This window comes from Hypanus sabinus, chromosome 4 (genome assembly GCF_030144855.1).
Source record: "Hypanus sabinus isolate sHypSab1 chromosome 4, sHypSab1.hap1, whole genome shotgun sequence".
Lineage (NCBI taxonomy): Eukaryota > Metazoa > Chordata > Chondrichthyes > Myliobatiformes > Dasyatidae > Hypanus > Hypanus sabinus.
Genome location: NC_082709.1, coordinates 121792205 through 121807094, shown reverse-complemented (window position 1 = coordinate 121807094; position 14890 = coordinate 121792205). Strand labels below are relative to the sequence as shown.

The following is a 14890-nucleotide window of genomic DNA, read 5'->3' as shown; positions in this document are numbered from 1 at the left end:
TAATGCCTGTCTCCGCAGAATCTACATGAATGTGCAGATGTAACTATTGAGTTCTTGAATGACTAAAAGACACTCTGATCACCAATATAATGACCTTAGTTACTAACCACCTACTATATATCAACTGGGGTACTGCAAGTCTGTGTCTTTATTGATGCTTTGCTGCACGCTTGAGTGCTCAGTGAAGGGTACAAATGTTTTTCTTGCTAGTGGGGGGGGGGTCATTGCTTTGCTGTTCCTAATGCATGGGAGGGGGAGCTGGGAGAGCTTTGGGATTCTAACATTTAACTGTCATTCATTCTTTGGGGCACTCCTCTATTTTTGTGGATTGTTGCAAAGAAAAAGAATTTCAAGATGTATGTTGTATCCATTTCTCTGACATTAAGTGTACCTTTGAAACCTTCAGGAACTCAGTAAAACTGAGGTAGCAGATATCAAACCAAAGAGTAGATGATTGTGCTTCATGCAGACCCTTAGAAATAATCAGTAAACCATCACAGTATTAACATAATCTAAAATGTTAATTGCCCAGTTAATTATTGCAAGCATCTAAATAGTGGAGCATCTTTCTTGACATATTGGCCATTTCTTCACTTTGTAAATAAGCCTGTTTAAGTAGGGGAAAGAGAGAAGGACAGCTGATAAAATATGGAATGAAAGATTGTTGTGAGAACAGCATATCCCGTAACTTGGAGCACAGATGCTGTATTGTTATTTAATCCAAAAGACTCTGGAGATCCAGTATTTTTAATTTTCTAATACTGCTCAGTAAATGACTAAGGATTTGCTTTTGGCACTTAATCAACTTGAGCTAGCTTCAGAGTAGCCATGCTTCCGAAGGTTTTTGGTGCCTTAGGTTCAAAAGGTTCAAAGGTTCATTTATTATCAAAGTACATATGCAGAATACAACTCTGAGATCTGTCTTCTCTAGATAGCCTTGAAATAAAGAAAACCATGGAGTTCTTTCAAAGAAAAAAAACTATCAACCCACTCCCCCACACAAGAAAATTCAAATAACCCCCCCACAGATAAACATTGGTGAACTGTGGGAACATCAAACACCAATTTGTTTTTCTGTGGAAGGGGGAAAAAGTTGCTCACACACTGTTCTATCCATTCAGACTACCATTATTACACAAAAGGAAGCATCTCCCCCTTGTCATTCTGCAGTTGACCTCAATATTATAATACCATAGTTTATTTACACTACAACAGTCAAGCTTTGATGCCATGAGCAGCCAAGCTATGCAGATGAGATCAAAAATGGAGCTGGCAAGGGCATGTAATAAGTGTAATGTCACAATTTTATTTGAGGACTTCAATATGCAAGGTGATTGCAAAAATCACAGTGGTGTCGGATCACAGGAGAGGGAATTTGCTGAATGCCTATGAGATAGCATTTTAGAGCAGCTTGTGCTTACTAGAGTAAAGGCTCTCTAAGATTGGGTGTTGTGTAGTAACCCAGCTTAATTAGCTTAACATAAAGGAACCCTTAGGAGAAAGCGATCATAGTGCAATCTGAGAGGGAAAAGCATTAGTCAGATGTATCAGTATCACAATAGAATAGCAGAGGCATGAGAGAGGAGCTTGCCCAGATGGATTGGAGGGTGATATTTGTGGGGATGACAGCAGGGCAGAGATGGCTGAAGTTTCTGGAAGTAGTTCACAAGGCGCAGGATAGATATGTCCCACAGAAGAAGTTGTTCTTAAATGGCAGTGGTAGGCAACCATGACTGACGGGGGAAGTTAAGGACTGCATAAAAGCTATATAAGGTAGCTTATGAGGTAAGAGGCATAAAAGCCATATAAGATAAGACTGCACCTAAGGTAGCAAAAGTGAGTGGGAAGCTTTTAAAATCAAACAAAAGGCAAATAAAAAAAGTTTTTTTTAGTTACATCAAAAGTAAAAGGGAGGTGAGAGTTGATATTGGACCACTGGAAAATGATGTTGGTGAGGTAGTAATGGGTGACAAAGAAATGGCAGATAAACTTAATAAGTACATTGCTTCAATCTTTACTGTGGAATACAATAGCTGTATGCCAGAGGACAGTGAGTGCATTGGTCATGATCTTTCAAAAATCATTTGATTCTGGCATGGTCCCGGAGGACTGGAAGTTTGCAAATATCACTCCACTCTTTAATAAAGGAGGAAGACAAAAGAGAGAACATTATAGGCCAGTTAGCCTAACCTCAGTGATTTGGAAATTGTTGGAGTCCATTATTAAGGAGACTAATGATAAAATAAGTCAAAGTCAGCATGGTTTCTATGAAGAGAAATCTTGCCTGACAAATCTGTTAGAATTCTGTTAGGAAGTATCAAGTCAGGTGGACAAAGGAGAGGCAGTGGATGTCCTTTACTTAAATTGTCAGAAGGCATTTGATAAGGTGCCTCACATGAGGCTGCTTAACAAGATAAAGTCCAATAGTGTTGCAGGAAAGAGATGGGCATGGATAGAAGAATGGCTGATAGGCAGGAGACAGTGAGTAGGAATAAAGGGGACCTCTTCTGGTTGGCTGCCGGTGTCTAGTGGTGTTCCTCAGGGCTGAGTATTGAGATCACTACTTTTCACATTGTTTGTCAATGATTTAGATAATGGAATTGATGGCTTTGTAGCAAAGTTTACGGATGACATGAAGATAGATGGAGGCATTGGTAGTGCTGAGAAAGCAATGCAATTGCAGCAGGACTTAGACAAATTGGAAGAATGGGCAAACAACGAAGATGGAATACACAGTTAGGAAACATATAAGAATGCATTTTGGTAAAAGGAACAATAGTGTGGACTATTATCTAAATGGGGAGAAAATTCAAACATCAAAGGTGCAAAGGGATTTAGGAGTCCTTGGCCCAGACTCCCAGAAGATTCATTCACAGGTTGAGTCCGTGGTAAAGAAGGCAAATGCAATGCTGGCATTTATTTCAAGGGGATTAGAATATTAAAACAAGGAGATAATGCTAAAGCTTTATACAACACTAGTCATCCCACACTTGGAGCATTGTCAACAGCTTTGGGCCCCTTACCTCAGAAAGGATGTATTGTCATTGCAGATAGTCCAAAGGAGGGTCATGAGGATGATTCTGGGAATGAAAGGGTTAATGTATGAAGAATTTTAGCAACTTTGGGCCTGTACTCACTGGAAGTTAGAAGAATGCATGGGGATCTCGTTGAAATCTATTAAATGTTGAAAAGGCAACATAGGGTGGATGTGGAGAGGATGTTTCCCATGGTGGGGGTTTCTAGAACTAGAGGGCACAGCCTCAACGTTGAGGGGCAACCTTTTAGAACAGAAATAAAAAGGATTTTTTTAGCCAAAGAGTGGTGAATCTGTGGAATGCTCTGCCACAGACTCCAGTGGAGGCCAAGTCCATGGGTATATTTAATGCGGAAATTGGTAGGATTTCTGATTTGTCAGGTCATTGAGGGATATGGTGAGAGGGCAGTTGTACGGGGTTGAATGGGATCTGGAATCAGCCATGGTGAAATGCTGGAGCAGACTTGATGGGCTGAATGGCCTGATACTGCTCCTACATCTTATGGTTTTATGTTTAAGAGTTTAGCACAGTCCTTGCACTCTCTCCTGGGAACAAAGGTTATCCCCTTTCCCTTGCCCATTGGCTTTGCGGGATCATTTATGCATCTATTCAGAGGTGCAGTGACTCTCATTAGTGAAGGAAAATCGAAATTTAGTAAGCAATAATGATGCTGAAAGGAACCTTTGGGTCCCCTGTAGGCCATGTCCACACTTGAAATACCATCTCTATTTCTGTTGCTGATGTTGTCTCTCAGAACACTGCAGTCCTTCCAGCGACTGGGTGATGAAGCAAGATGGAGTGGGTGATACAATGGAGCATGAAAGTCATCTACAGCAAAAGAGAGCAACAGAAGAAACAGTGAGAAGAAGAGCTCTAGCTTATGACAAATGCAAAATGCCTGGACTGCCGCCTAAACCATCAACCCTTGTACGTGCAGTAAAGGACTTTATCCTCACTATACTTCTTCACATGAATCTCCCATGTTCCTTTAATGCAACTTCACTTGGAAACCAAAAACAGCAATGAATCCGTGACAATTCCACAATATGTTTTCTTGTTTAATTTGTTCATAAAATATCAGCAATGACAACCATGTCCAAAATGATTAAAAGCTCATTTTGAGCACAGAAGGCACTGCAATTTCCACAGTATATAACCCTTATCACTTCTTAGAAACATCTTTTAACATTCGTGCAAGAGCCTACTGAGAGAACATAATTTTTATTACCCATTGACTGTATCAGAGCTGTTGTATATGCTCATTGCTGCATGTTCATTCAGGGAATTGCTTGGTGAATCATTTCTTTAAATCACCATTTCTGACCCTCCTTAGAGTGGAAAACATGCTGTGACTTCCGGGACAACCTGGTACGTAGGGGACAGGTTTCTTCTGTTGGTTCTCTGCCTACCAATCCACCTCAGGAACTGGGAGACTTGCCCCTCTGAAAACTTGTCCACAGGACTATCAGCAAATCACAGCAAATGTACTGGCTTAACAAACAACCCTCCTGATATCCATGAAGAGAATCATGATAAAGGGATGTTTTATAAATTTATTCCTTCCCAATAAAGGCTGCTGTCTTTTTCTTGGTCCTGTCCCATCCAATACCAAATTGACCATATAATACCAGTATTTGCAGATTATTTACCCCTGGAGAAGCTGATTATTCCTGGAATAGCTAATGTCAGCAGTGGAATAATGATCAATAGTTTGTCCTAGAAATCAATCAACCTCAGATTCTGGTTACCCATTGAGGCACCAACACTGTCAATGCTCCAGTGATAATGTACTGAACTAGTTTTGAAGGTATAATCAAAACGATGTTCAATTATGAAGTGATGAAAAAAGAAATACTTCTTCAAATGAAACTGAGCACCTGAATCAGGATACTTCCTTACTTATTGCCCATTATGCTGCTGGCATTCAGGGTAGCTGAAAAGGTTTTCCTCATTGCAGTTTCCCTAACAATATATTTTTTGACCAGTCGGGGTTCTTGGCCCCGAGCTGAATAACTGAACCTAGCGGACTGCTGGACCACTCTTAGTCTGGCCTCTACACTTTGACATGTTTGGCCTGGGTGACCACACAAAGAGTCAAAGCACAAGGCCCCGTCTCCAGCCAACATAGCTTTCTGGGTCATTGAGGTATCCTTTGACAAGGTTGTTGACCGTTTGTTGGTAACTCAGGATACCTGACAGAATATTATCAACACTGATGATTTTCTCCCCTTGACCTGAGAATTTTCAAACCTTCTCTTTGCACTTGTGCTTCTGAACTTTGAATTTCATACTTTATCCATGAGTTGGGGATCTTCAGCATCTATTTTTTGGTAAGGAAGGTGATGTGTTAGTGAGAGGTCAAGGTATCGCAGAAAGACTTAATACCTGGAGACAACTGAAAGTTTTCGGCCCGAAACGTCGGCAGTTTGTTCATGTCCATGGATGCTGCCTGACCTGCTGAGTTCCTCCAGCATTTTGTTTGTGTTGCTCCAGCATCAGCAGAATCTCTTGTAGTTATGAACGTGTAATCAGGTTGTGCGTGCTTCGTTGGGAATATTAGCATATCCATCCAAATCACTGAAGAACTGCCCACAATGATTCTTACATTGTTGATGTGCACAGAAGGTGGATCTGCACTCCAGCCTTCGTCATTTGCTGTGGTCTTGGCAAACTGTATGAAACGTTCCTCGGACAGCAGGTCACTCAGCACAGTATTTGATACACTTGTGTGCACTCATCTACACCACCACTCAATGCTCACATGCCCCTTTTTGGTGTGCGCTCAGCTGGTTGTCTCTGTCACTGTTGTTTGTTACCATGGCTACTGGAGGAAGATGATGCATCAACTTTTCTGGCAAGGGATTGCAACATAGGACGGATAGGTGGCACCAGGCCACTAGCAGATGTCTCATCCCCCAGGGCACTTATGCCTTCTGTCGTCACACAGGAGGTGATGTTGGTTTCTGTACTCATTTTGGTGCAATAGTGGATTTGAGTTGACAGTGGCTCTGAACCTATTGTCCCCACCCAAGTTTGCAAAGCCTTTTGTTTACTGTGGTTTAAATAGACTGAAAGCAGCTAACTACCTGGCTGAGAACTGTACCCATATGGCATCCTGAATATCTGCGAATCCAAAACTGTGCCACCTTGCACTTAAGTAGCAACTCCAACAACATTATCTACCAGTTCAATCACTTGCAAATCTAAAAATGTGCTTCTGAGTAGCAGCTTAAGCAGCTGATTATTACAGGGAGATTCACTGGAACATTAACAGGTTAAAGGTCATGTGTCAAACTCTCAGGTCTGGCGTTCTGTAATCCAGCATTTTCTATGATCCAGTGTGTTTTGAGCCTATAGCACAGGACTATACTACAGACAGCCCTACAGTCTCGTATGAGTTCCGTTCCTGAGTCAGTATTTAAGTCAGATTTGTAGGTAAATCGGAATAAGTACATCCGGTATTATTTAGCGTCAGTTAGTCAAACGTTTGTCTTAGTATATAGTATATATTTTACCTTTCTGTGCATATAAAACACTTAAGAAACGTATGTATTCCAATAGTTAAACCACTGCGTTGCTTAGTAATAATTGTAGCTTTCATCGGGGCAGGGCTTTTCACATGCTCCATTATTCTCACTATATCTGTTATCCTTTAAAATTATTCTGATCATTGACCGAATGTAGCCTAATGCTTTTCTAATGACTGATGGCATTTCACCTCTTCCCAAACGCTTTATTATTTCCATTTTATTTTCAATCGCGATTGCTTCCCGTCAATGGAACAGAAACACTGCGGGTGTCGAGTCCCAACGACCGCCGGCTCCCGAGGTCCGCTGGGTCTTAAGGACCACTGCACACCGTCAACGGAACAGAAACTCTGCGGGCAACGGGTCCCGAGCTCCGCTGGGTCCTAACGACCACTGCACTGAGACAGGCTGAATGGGACAAGAGGGATCTGTGCTGGGTTTGGGTATTTGATCCTCTACAATATTCCGCGTGGGAATTTAAACTGGAGGTGGCAGTGTTTTTTTTAACGAGGTCGAGTTGCGAGCTCGATATCAACCCGACACGGATGGTATGGGAGTCACTGGATCGACATCAACCCGGCACGGGAGCAGTCTGTCACTGGTTCGAACTCGGAAACCCCCGTTCTCCAGCCCAGCGCTAATCTCACTGCGCCACCAGCCGACCGGAACGGGGGTGGGGGGGGGGGTGGGGGTCAAGGTGAATCTTACTAAGAAAATTTTAAGCCAAATACAAAGTTAAACATTCAACACAGTGTTAACGGCAACAACTTAAAATGGCAGACGGCGTTGGGATCCGACTTAAAATGGCCGATGGCATTCTGCTTCCTCGGTTCATAAGTACGAGTTGTCCGTAAGTCGGGCATTCGTAACTCGGGGACTACCTGTAATTTACTAATTCTAGCATCTACAGTACTGTGCAAAAGTCTTAGGCACCCTGTATGCTCAAGATTTTTGCACAGTACAGTAAACATAGCTAAGACCTGTATTGATCTGCAGCTAATTAAACTACTAGTGAAACTAGTATGGGTGCCAACACTAGTGTTGTGGAATAGCACAACACTATTACAGTTTGGGATGTCCCAGAGGTCAGAGTTCAATTCCGGTGTCATTCTGTAAGGAGTCTCTGTGTGCGTTTGTGGAATGTGTGGGTTTTCTCCAGATTCTCCGCTTTACTCCGAGAGTCCAAGGCATACTGGGTAGGTCATTTTAAATTATGCCATGACTGGGTTAGGGTTAATCGGGTTTGTTGGTGGTTGCTGGGGTGCTGTGGTTCGCAAGGCCAGAAGGGCCCACTCCACACTATCACTAAATAAATTAATAAATAAATACACTTTCAGAATCTCAGCCAACAACGTTTCCAATTTACTGTAACTTCAGTTTGCAGACACATGACCCAAAAAATGTCTAAGCAGATCCTCCCCAGCTTCTTGGACATATGTTCAAGTATCTGGGAACCAGTGGTACGGATTTGCCTGCTGCCTCGGTGTTGCAGGCATCTTCTCCCAACTGGGAAATCCATTGGCAATCACATTTCAGACTTGCAAACTCATCGTGTTACGAACAGTTCACACTGCTGCAACCTGGGGCTGACCTGTACTTAAAAAGATCAAAGAATAGTTCTCCTGCTCAGACAAGGGACAACTTCAGTGATTAGAGTTTTCTGTGGATTGGCACCAAAGGATGATGGACAACAGAGTTTCAACCTGTAATACCTCATTCAGTATTGAAGGAGTTAGGACAGGTGACTAATACCGTTAATGGAGAGGTGTGTTTTGAGGAGTATCGTAAAGGATCGGGGGTGTGGCAGGGATGGAATGTTAGTATACTGTGTCTGGGTAGGAGAAGGCAGTGCTGCCCAAGGTGACATGAGAATATGGAGAAATAAAGTATTTAACAGGGCGGGGTGGGGGGGGGATGCAAAGATAATGGGCATGACGCCATGGAGGAATTTGGAAACACTGAACAGGGATTTTAGAGTGAGGATGAGCAGATTATGTCCCAAGTAACAGTAACAGTATCATTACAATAATCAGCACTGTAAAATTTATGATGATGATGCAAGGTTTCCTTGATTTTAGAATTGATCTTCAGTCGGATACATACTGCACCTTAGGAAAGGACATGGAGTCGGTGCACCACCTTGTACCACAGTTAACAATGAACTGGGTGCATGCATACTCCTTATTGCAAAGAGGTTTGAACTTTGCTGATATAATTTGGGAAATCATCCACGGTTCCATATGGTACATTAATGGCCCTCAGTTGAGCTAAATGCTGCAGCCATTTAAAAATAAAGCATATCGACCCATGGCATTAATTATTCTAGACTCAAGCCGACAGTTCAATGCAGATGTACCACCCCTGGGCATTCTTGTAATGTGTGGGTCTATTTCTTTTAAAGTAATGACCACACCCACACTCTTAGCACTACCTATTGATCTGTTATTTGCACATGTGCATTGTTCTCATCTCTCTCTCTCTCTCTCTCTCACTCTCTCTCTCTCTCTCTCTCTCTCTCTCTCTCTCTCTCTCTCTCTCTCTCTCTCTCTCTCTCTCTCTCTCTCTCTCTCTCTCTCTGTCCCTCTCTGTATCTGTCTCCAATCCAAATACACCAGTAAAAGCCATCTCCTGTGTACATGCTTTTATTTAATTGATATGTAGTTGTGGACAGACACAACAAATAAGCAACAAGTACGAACCTGAATGTCAGAGAATGTCATGAACTGCACCAACAGTTACGTGACAAAACAGTGAGTGTTAAAGAGCACAAGAAGGCTGTCATACATGGTAACAAATGCATGAGTTCAATGCACAGTAACAGTGAGAGATGCACTGAATTTAAAGTGAAAATAACGTGGCAATGGCTTCAATCAGGAAAGTTGAAGCATAGAAACATAGAAAACCTACAGCGCAATACAAGCCCTTCGGCCCACAAAGTTGTGCCGAACATGTCCTTTCCTTAGAACTACCTAGGCTTTACCCATAGCCCTCTATTTTTCTAAGCTCCATGTATCCATCCAGGAGTCTCTTAAAAGACCCTATTGTATTCGCCTCCACCACTAGGGCCGGCAGCCCATTACACACACTAACCATTCTCTGCGTAAAAACTTACCCCTGATATCTACTCTGTACCTACTTCCAAACACCTTAAAACTATGAAATGTTAGCCATTTCAGCCCTGGGGAAAAATGCCTCTGCCTTTCCACATGATCAATTCCACTCATCAAATTATACACCTCAATCAGGTCACCTCTCATCCTCCGTCGCTCCAAGGAGAAAAGGCCGAGTTCCCTTGACCTATTCTCATAAGGCATGCTCCCCAATCCAGGCAACATCCTTGTAAATCTCCTCCACACCCTTTCTATGTTTTCCACATCCCTCCTGTAGTGAGGTGACCAGAATTGAGCACAGAACTCCAAGTGGGGTCTGACCAGGGTCCTATATAGCTGCAACATTACCTCTCAGCTCCTAAACTCAATCCCATGGTTGATGAAGGCCAATATACTGTATGCCTTCTTAACCACAGAGTCAACCTGCACAGCAGCTTTGAGCATCCTATGGACTCGGACTCCAAAATCCCTCTGATCCTCCACACTGCCAAGAGTCTTGCCATTAATGCTATATTCTACTATCATATTTGACCTACCAAAATGAACCGCCTCACACTTATCTGGGTTGAACTCCATCTGCCACTTCTCAGCCCAGTTTTGCATCCTATCAGTGTCCCGCTGTAACATCTGAAAGCACTCCACACAATCCAGAACACCCCCAACTTTTGTGTCATCAGCAAATTTTCTAACCCATCCCTCCACTTCTTCATCCAGATCATTTATAAAAGTCACAAAGAGTAGGGGTCCCAGAACAGATCCCTGAGGCACACCACTGGTCACCAGCCTCCATGCAGAATATGACCCGTCTACAACCACTCTTTGCCTACTGTGGTCAAGTCAGTTCTGGATCCACAAAGCAATGTCCCCATGGATCCCAATGCCTCCTTACATTCTCAATAAGCCTTGCATGGGGTACCTTATCAAATGCCTTGCTAAAATCCATATACACTACATCTACGGCTCTACCCTCATCAATGTGTTTAGTCACATCATCAAAAAATTCAATCAGGCTTGTAAGGCACAACCTGCCTTTGAAAAGCTATGCTGACTATTCCTATTCATGTTATGCCTCTCCAAATGTTCATAAATCCTGCCTCTCAGGATCTTTTCCATCAACTTACCACCACTGAAGTAAGATTCACTGGTCCATAATTTCCTGGGCTATCCCTACTCCCTTTCTGGAATAAGGGAACAACATCCACAAACCTCCAATCCTCTGGAACCTCTCCCATCCTCACTGATGATGCAAAGATCATCGCCAGAGGCTCAGCAATCTCCTCCTTCACTTCCCACAGCAGCCTGGGATACATCCCGTCCAGTCTCAGTGACTTATCCAACTTTATGCTTTCCAAAAGCTCCAGCACATCCTCTTCCATAATATCTACATGCTCAAGCTTTTCATCCCTACAATTGCCAAGATCCTTTTCTGTAGTGAATACCAAAGCAAACGATTTGTTACCTCTGCCATCTCCTCTGGTTCCTTACACACTTTTTCACTGTCATACATGATTGGTCCTATTTTCTCATTTCTTATCGTCTTGCTCTTCACACACTTATAGAATGCCTTGGGGTTTTCCTTAATCCTGTCCACCAAGGCCTTCTCATGGCCCCTTCTCGCTCTCCTAATTTCATTCCTAAGCTCCTTCCCACTAGCCTTATTATCTTCTAGATCTCTATCATTACCTAGTTTTTTGAACCTTTTGTAAGCTCTTCTTTTCTTCCTGACTAGATTTACAACAGCCTTTGTACACCACGGTTCCTGTACCCTACCATCCTTTCCTTGTCTCATTGGAACGTACCTACGCAGAACCCCACACAAATATCCCCTGAACATTTGCACATTTCTTCTGTATGTTTCCCTGAGAATATCAGTTTCCAATTTATGCTTCCAAGTTCCTGCCTGATAGCCTCATATTTCCCCTTACTCCAATTAAACATTTCCCTAACTTGTCTGTTCCGATCCCTCTCCAATGCTATGGTAAAGCAGATGTAATTGTGATCACTATCTCCAAAATGCTCTCCCACTGAGAGACCTGACACCTGACCAGGTTCATTTCCCAATGATCAAGTACAGCTTCTCCTCTTGTAGGCTTATCTATATATTGTGTCAAAAAACCTTCCTGAACACACCTAACAAATTCCACCCCCATCTAAACCCCTCACTCTAGGGAGATGCCAATCAATATTTGGGAAATTAAAATTTACCACCATAACAACCCTGTTATTATTACTCCTTTCCAAAATCTGTCTCCCTATCTGCTCCTCGATGTCCCTGTTACTGGGTGGTCTGTAAAAAACAGCCAGTAGAGTTATTGACACCTTCCTATTCCTAACTTCCACCCACAGAGACTCCGTAGACAACCTCTCCGTGACTTCCTCCTTTTCTGCAGCCGTGACACTATCTCTGATCAACAGTGTTATGCCTCCATCTCTTTTCCCTTCCTCCCTGACCTTTCTGAAACATCTAAAGCCTGGCACCTGAAGTAGCCATTCCTGCCCCTGTACCATCCAAGTCTCTGTAATGGCCACAACATCATAGCTCCAAGTGCTGATCCACACCCTGAGCTCATCCGCTTTATTCATAGTATTCCTCATATTAAAATAGATGCATCTCAAACTATCGGTCTGAGTGTGTCCCTTCTCTATCACCTGCCTATCCTCCCTTTTGCACTGTCTCCAACTTTCTCTATTTGTGAGTCAACCTTCCTCTTCTCCGTCACTTCAGTTTGGTTCCCACCCCCCAGCAATTCTAGTTCAATTTCTCCCCAATAGCCTTAGCAAACCTTACCACCAGGATATTGGTCCCCCTGAGATTCAAGTGCAAACCATCCTTTTTGTACAGGTCACACCTGCCCCAAAAGAGATCCCATTGATCCAGAACTCTGAATTCCTGCCCCCTGCTCCAATCCCTCAGCCATGTATTTATCCTCTACCTCATTCTATTCCAATACTCACTGTCGCGTGGTACAGGCAGTAATCCCAAGATTACTACATTTGAGGTTTTGTTTCTCAACTTCCTTCCGAACTCCCTATAGTCTGTTTTCAGCACCTTCTCCCTTTTCCTACTTATGTCATTGGTAGCAATATGTACCACGACCTCTGGCTGTTCTCCTTTCCACTTCAAGATATCATGGACGCGAGCAGACCCTGGCACCTGGGAGGAAAACTACCATCCGCGTTTCTTTCCTGCAGTTACTGAATGTAAAACAGAATCAGGCAAAAGAGGACTAATATTTCGAATGAACTGCTCACCCATTATGGCCCATCCCTGCCCAACAGTGCTCATGTGTCCCTATATAACACTGGACCCATTTTGTCACACATTTTGATAGATGGATCTGAATGTCTGATTGTGTTTGCTTCAAGATCACTAATGAGCACAGATCGGAACTATGCACAGATTGATCGAGAGGCCCTTAGGGAACACGTATGGGAATAAAGAAGTTCCACCACTACCTCTACGGATAATTGTTTACTCTAGTGACAGACCACCAGAACCTTGTTTCCATTTTCAATCCCAGGATTCCAGTGATGACTGCTACCAAGTTCCAATGTTGGGCACCAGACTCCTAGGAACGTGCTCTTATGACATAGAGTTCAAGGGTACCAAACAACATAGCAATGCTGATAGCTAGTCACATCTTCCACCATTGACAACTGAAGAAGAGAAGTCTTCATACTGTGATCAGCAGAAGTGTTCCACACCGCATTGGTGGACCAGTTGCTGGTAACAAACTCTGAAATACAAAGGGAAAAAAGGAACGTCCCCACATTGTCAAAAGTCTATGAAATCACCATGCAAGGATGGCCAGCTCATGGTAACCCTACGTTTCCAGAGTTCTCAGCAAAACAGGGCCAATGTATGTCAAAGAACACTGATGTATGGATCTCATGTGTGGTTCCCTCTAAACTGCATGAAGGACACCTGGGTACAGTCAAGATGAAGAGTCTCACCTGGAGCTATGTGTATAAATAGATTGAAGACTTGGCCAAAAGCTGTTTGGAATGCCAAGAAGTTTAAAATGCACCCCACAGGTACACCCATGGGAGTGGCCGTCGTCACCACGGCAAAGAGTACATATTGACTTTGCTGGGCATTCATGGACTCCATGTTTCTGATTGCTGTGGATGCTCATTCAAAATGGCCTGAGGTTATACCGATGAAGTCAATCACCTCATCAGACTGTCTCCATCCGGAACAAATTGTGAGTGACAACAGACCACAATACTTGTCAGAAGAATTTTGACTGTTCATGAAGAAAAATAGCATGAGACATTTCAAGTCAGTTCCTCACCACCCAAAAATGAATGGGTTAGCTGAAAGGTTTATTCAAACCTTCAAGAAGTGCATTAAAGTGAATGACAAGGAGGACATTCCACTACAGCACAAGGTGGACAATTTCCTTTTTGTGTACTGGAACTCTGTTCATGTGATGACAAATCAAATACCTGCAATGCTTTTCATGAGCAAGAATCTGAGATCTCAAATAGACCTCCTAAGACCAGACCTATGGAGGGAAGTACAGAGTTAAAAGTTCAGCCAGTTGCCAAGTGAAGCAGCAAGGAGCCTTGAGATTGGACAGGAAGTCCTAGCACGTGATTACTGAGAAGACAAGTGGACACCTGGTAGGATAGCTACAAGATCTGGACCACTGATGTACACAGTGAATGTTGGAGATCAGACCTGGAGACATAATGTGGACCAGATAGTGGATGCACAACTCTAGAACACACCTGAGACTATTGCATCCAACAAGATGGACACATTACAGTCACTGGACTTACCTCTCAGTAATGATATCACTGTCAGCAACGTGTCATCAGAAACTGAGAGCTTTGTATTAGACAAGACACCTGCTAAACCTGATACCACTCCACAGGTCCGGAGGCATGACGAGAACATTATCATTGACAAGACACCTGCTGAACCTGATTCCTATCCTGAAAGAAACAAAGCACCACTCAAAAAACTGAACCTTTAGAACTGTGACACACACAAAATGCTGGAGGAACTCAGCAGGCAGGGCAGCATCTAGGAAAAGTGTACAGTTGACGTTTCCAGCTGAGACCCTTCAGCAGGACTGGAGAAAAAAAAGAGGAGGAGTGGAGTTGGACCATGGGTTTATGAAAGGGAACATAGAACATAGAAATCTACAGCACATTACTTGCCCTTCGGCCCACAATGTTGTGATGACCATGCCGACCTACTCTAAAAGCT

The 14890-nt window shown here is 43.1% G+C and overlaps 1 protein-coding gene across 1 annotated transcript in view; it reads left to right on the top strand.

Annotated features, from left to right (window-relative positions):
• The window catches only part of frmpd4 (FERM and PDZ domain containing 4), a 336831-nt gene that overhangs the window by 204926 nt on the left and 117015 nt on the right, over window positions 1–14890 (top strand). The gene's annotated exons all lie outside the window — the stretch shown is intronic.